General features: G+C 45.0%; 1 non-coding gene across 1 annotated transcript; it reads right to left on the bottom strand.

Annotated features, from left to right (window-relative positions):
- Positions 1-2,698: 2,698 nt before the first annotated feature.
- Positions 2,699-2,774, bottom strand: TRNAV-UAC (transfer RNA valine (anticodon UAC)). Its single transcript has one exon. It is a non-coding gene; the product is annotated as a tRNA-Val (tRNA).
- Positions 2,775-5,992: the final 3,218 nt, after the last annotated feature.

Raw genomic sequence — 5,992 nt, 5'->3', positions numbered from 1 at the left:
TCTGGGGGTATGCAGGGATACACATACCCCTAAACACTATGTGAATCTAAGTTTGGCCTCATTGAGGGGCAGTATTTCAATATGAGTAGGAAAATGACAGTACAGTGGTACCTCGGGTTACAAACGCTTCAGATTACATACGCTTCAGGTTACAGACTCCGCTAACCCAGAAATAGTGCTTTAGGTTAAGAACTTTGCTTCAGGATGAGAACAGAAATTGTGCTCCGGTGGCGCGGCAGCAGCAGGAGGCCCCATTAGCTAAAGTGGTGCTTCAGGTTAAGAACAGTTTCAGGTTAAGTACGGACCTCCGGAACGCATTAAGTACTTAACCCAAGGTACCACTGTACCCCTAAACATTTTGTAAGGAAAAAAAGCACTGCCTAGACCACACCCCTTTTCAGCCCTGTTTCTAACCTCCTTGGGGGAGCATCTTCTCTTGGTCCTATCAACATCAGGGGCATGGTTGGTGGTCACATGACACGGGGCCTTTTCTGTGGCTGCTCCTGTGTTGTGGAATTCCCTCCCAAGAGAGGTCAGACTGGCTCCCTCTTTGTTTTACTTTTGCCAACAGGCTAAGACCTTCCTGTTCAGGCAGACCTTTGGAAACTAAGGTGCAGATAAGGCTGATCACGGGGCTGCCATCGTGGCAGACTGCATTTTCAATCAATATTATCGTGCTCACAAATCAGCCACAAACTGTATTTAATTGCTGGTTCTAAATGTGTTCTGATGTATTTTAATTATTGTTTTTAACTGGTTTGTTTTCATCGCTCTGGATTTTATAACGTTGTTATTAAATGTCATAAGCCACCTTAAATCCCAGCTTGGGAGAAAGGCAAGATATAAATGCACCAATAATAGTAGTAATAATAATAATAATAATAATAATAATAATAATAATAAGGCTGCACGGCTTGGCCTTTTAGAAAGGAGGCAAAACACAAAGGATTTCCAAGGTGGGCTGTCAATGGAGGCTTTTGGGTGGCAGCCAACTCAATCGCAGCTGGAGAAAAAGAAAAGGAATTTACCTAATGACGTCCTTTGACCTGCGCCTCTCCCATCATTGTTACAAATAAAACTGTTCTTGTGTTGCTTAAATACTCTGCTGTCAGAAAAATGGGATGATGGCAGAACAGGAATGACCTCCAAGAGACACAGACCCGGCTGGAAAAATCTTGGCCTGAGTCCTGGGCGTAATTAATGGTCCTGTTCCCAGGGAGAGACAATGATGGATCTCTGTATGCGCCAGGCCGCCAGGCCGGGTCTAATTCAACACTTGTCACCCGCACTTCGGGCTGTATCAACAAGCCCCCTGGACTAATGAGCTAAGCTCAAACAGAAAATGACCTCATGTGGGCTGGGATTCCAGCCACAAATCTCCTCGGCAGTGTTTCGACAGCCTCACTTTTGACATGTTGCGGTTCGGCCTGGGCGTCACAATTGTTTGGGGTTCTGCAGGATGCCACTCGGGGCATCTGCTTGCTTATTGAGCAGCCAGGCTGGCCCAGGGCTGGAGGTCCACATAGCTGGGAGCAGAGGAGCACTTGCAAAAACAAAATGCCTCTAATTGCATTGTGGAAACGCGGGGAGAGATGCAAGAGGGCAATGGCGAAAGATGCTTGCCTTTATAACCGCGGGATGCCCGGGAACAGAACTGGCATGCATGGTCTCGCCAGCTATACTCATTTGCCTACCCTGGTTTTCCCAAGGCTGAACACAATAACCAACATTCGCTTGTCTAAAGTAAAGGTAAAGATAAAGGGACCCCTGACCATTAGATCCAGTCGTGGCCGACTCTGGGGTTGCGGCGCTCATCTCGCTTTACAGCTTCCGGGTCATGTGGCCAGCATGACTAAGCCACTTCTGGCGAACCAGAGCAGCGCACGGAAACGCCGTTTACCTTCCCTCCAGAATGGTACCTATTTATCTACTTGCACTTTTACATGCTTTCGAACTGCTAGGTTGGTAGGAGCAGGGACCAAGCAATGGGAGCTCACCCCGTCACGGGGATTCGAACCACCAACCTTCTGATCGGCAAGTCCTAGGCTCTGTGGTTTAACCCACAGCGCCACCTGCATCCCCCCTGTCTAAATTAGTGGTTCCCAAATTTTGGGTGGCCACTGCCCTCTTGGTTCTATAAGCTCATCCCCATTGCCCACTACCCCACCCTGTAAAATCAGAAAACCTGACCCACTAAGGAAGATAATAACACAATACAATTCGAAACAGTAGCAAATAATTTCACATTTATTCAAAATCCAATTAAAGCCATTTAGTTTGATTAATTCAACAAAATTGGTGAGCTTGATCCAGTGTTACCAGCTTTACAATGTCATTCAGCACCTCCAGCCCCCCGTCACCCCATTGCCTCTTAAGAGCCCCCCTAGGTAATCCCACTGACCCTCAGGGGGTAGTACCACCCACTTTGGGAACCACTGGTCTATAAGATCTGGGTTGATGTGAGTGGAAGGCTCAGGGTAGTTTTTCAGGCCTTTGGCCAACACAGGTTGCAACTGTAGAAAAACAGGTGCTTTTTATGTTAAGGTGGAAAACCAACATTAAAAGAATTAATTAGATAGAAATATAGGGAACTGCCATATATCAAGTCAGACAATGGGTTCCTCAAGCTCAACATTGTCTGCACTGACTGGCAGTGGCTCTCCGGGATTTTAGGTGGGGGACAAGTCCCAGCCCTGCCTGGAGAAGCCGGGAATTGAACCTGGGACCATCTGCATGTAAAGCAGATGCTCTACCACTGAGCTATGGTGATAGCCAAGGGAGTAGAGAATCAAGTGAGTAATACATAATCTAAAATATGTCATTGATTGGCTGGTAGGTGGCTTACAGAAAGTTAAAAATGTGATAAAAGAAAAGAAAAGAAAAACCCCATTAGAATACCACAATGCAAAATAAAAATATAAAAACAGAAATAAATACAAAATAGCGTAAATACAATTCACAGAGGCCTAAGAATTTTGGAAAAATAAAAAGATGACATCAAGATTGGCCCAGGTAAGCCTTCCTTGGGAGAGCATTTGACAACTGCAGGTGCCACCTGCATTTACCCAATGACGTCCTTTGACCTGCGCCTCTCTCATCATTGTTACAAATAAAACTGTTCATGCCAGCCAGTGTGGTGTAGTGGTAATCTGGTGAACCGGGTTCGCGTCTCCGCTCCTCCACATGCAGCTGCTGGGTGACCTTAGGCTAGTCACACTTCTCTGAAGTCTCTCAGCCCCACTCACCTCACAGAGTGTTTGTTGTGGGGGAGGAAGGGAAAGGAGAATGTTAGTCGCTTTGAGACTCCTTAAGGGGAGTGAAAGGCGGGTTATCAAGTCCAAACTCCTCCTCCTCCTCCTCTACCACCAGGTGGGTCCTTTCCCATTACAGCTCAGATTATATGGACATCCCTGTTGAACATGGGGAGATGGGTGGTCCTTCAGGGATGTTGGTCCCAGATGGTGAAGGGCTTCGAAGGTCAAAAGTTGTATCTGCATAATGTGGAGGGAACAGGGACTAGGTCAAATATTCCTTCTTTCATTGGGACTATTATAAGTCTCTCCCCATAGGCATAAGAACATAAGAAGATTCAAGTCTAATGGGGCCCATCTAGTCCTGTCCTCACATTGGCCATCCAGATTGCTGTTTCCAACAACGGGTATCAAAAGCACTACTACCTCTGAGAGCGGAGGCAGACCATATCCATCCTGGCTAGTCGCCATTGCTATCTCTCTCCTCCATGAATTCGTCTCATCCTCTTTGGTCATCACTGCCTCTTGTGGGAGCAAGTACCACAGTTTAACTATGTGCTGTGTGAAGAAGTCATTCCCTTTCTGTGTCCTGAATCTTTCAACATTCAGCTTCATTAGATGTCCCCAAGTTACGGTACGTGTTACGAGAGAGGGAGAGAAGCGTTTCTCTATCCACCTCACAGGAAAGAGGCTGATTCCTGGCTCCACTGCTCATGTTAATCAGATCTCTCCCTCGAGGGATGAGCTCCACGCATGCAGTGGAGTGTGTGAGCCACTTTAGTTCAAGGAATTATACCAATCAGAGTAAATCTTGGAGACTGGTGGCCAGTTCCCTTCAAGGGAAATTTTGCCTGGTTCACTTCTTCATGAGGATCTGCAAAATTTATTCCAAGACTCTCCTTCCCTCAGCAACTGAAAATAGGATTTCTTGGAAAAAGCAACCCTGCCATTATGTGTGAGGCCTTTTCCTCTCTCCCAGGCCCTCACTTATAATCTGAGTGCTCCAGATGAAAATGACAGACCCTGCCCAAAAGGGAACTCATTTCTGCTATACCGGCCCTCTGTTAAAGGAGTCAAGGGTGATGGTTTTGGCTTGGAAGGACTAGGGGGTTTTTTGCATCAAAAATCCGATAAGTGATATAGTTTCAGGACTCTCAAAAACACCCCCTTAGATGTTCAGACGGGCTGTAATTTAAGCTGCCAGGCGCTGACTTTTTGACCAAGAGAATGTGCAACTTAGCTGGATGCTCCGTGGAGACGGAACATTCCACGATCTTCGTAGCCAAACCCATAATAAGCAGCCCCTGTTTCTTCTGCAGGCCATTCCAGTCAGTCTAAATCAGGCATCCCCAACCTTCAGCCCTCCAGATGTTTTGGACTACAATTCCCATCATCCCTGACCACTGGTCCTGTTAGCTAGGCATCATGGGAGTTGTAGGCCAAAACATCTGGAGGGCCGCAGGTGGGGGATGCCTGGTCTAAATGGTATGGCTCAAGGAGAGGTGGGTTCTGCTCTTCTTTGTAACACTTAAGCTAAAGTAGCAATTTATACTGTTTCTATTTTGTCCATTTTTCTGTTTATACAGAAATGAGATTCTATAACCATACCCACAACGCAGTTCCCACAGGTCTCTGCTTTACAGCTCTGGAGAGTTCAGAGTGCTTCACCTACCTTATCTCAGTAAACCCTACAGCAATCCTGCAAAGTAGGTCTTTCTTCTTCCTCTTCCTCTTCCTCGCTCTGCTGAATGACAAATAAGCTTCTAACCGATTTACGGAGTATAAAAACCAAGTGCACAGACTTTGAAACTATTTCATTGAAACATTAAAATATAAACATCCATCCTTAAAATAAACAATAAAACAATCACACGAAAACTATTTATTATCCCCATATCGGTGAGATGGGGGTCTGAAAATAAGAAGCAGAGCATGGAAGAAGCTTTGGAAAATATCATTTCCAAATGGGTCCATCTAGCTCAGTATAGTCTACACCAACTGGCAGCAGAACTCCAAGGTAGGGGTAGGGGATAAATTCGAATGAGTTTGCTTTTAAAGCTGAACCTATCAAACCCACACATTCCAAACCAATACATGTACCAAACATAGCCATCTCTGAATATTGTTATTTTGTGAATTATAATTATTACTAATACTACTACTATTATTACGAATTATTACTCACGCTTCACCCTAAGGTCCAAAGGTGGGGTACAACAATTGTTTTTCCAGACAATGTACCAATTGCTTCTGCTCTGATCATTAATGAAAATAATGCATTATATTAGAGGGGGATGCTTGGGGCGAAATGTGCAAGGCAAAATTGCCTAGGAAAATGTGTTTATTAGGATAAATTCACACTAAATATTGATGGAAGTTCCTGAGTATTATTTAAAGAAACAAAAATCACAACTTGCCACAGTAATGTGGAAAACTGAATTTAAGATTGGAAAATACCCACAAGGAAATGCAGCCTGGGCTAAAAAAAATGTTATCCACCCTGATCTAGCCACTCCTAGTTTATCCTAAATTACCGCAAACATTCCAGAATGACCCACAAAAGCATTTGACAGTGCTTGAAACGGATCAGAGCACAAGCAAACCACTTGGCAATGGGTACATTGTCTGGAAGAAGAGCTGCTTGTTCGCCTGTTCTAGCAAAAACAGGCAAGAGCCTTTTCATCATAAAGTTCAGCGCAAGCAAGAAGCACCACAAGGATACTACCATAGTCTTCCACAGC

The sequence above is a fragment of the Podarcis muralis genome, chromosome 14 (assembly GCF_964188315.1).
Source record: "Podarcis muralis chromosome 14, rPodMur119.hap1.1, whole genome shotgun sequence".
Lineage (NCBI taxonomy): Eukaryota > Metazoa > Chordata > Lepidosauria > Squamata > Lacertidae > Podarcis > Podarcis muralis.
The sequence above is the reverse complement of the archived record's forward strand: the minus strand, read 5'-3'. Positions and strand labels throughout refer to the sequence as shown.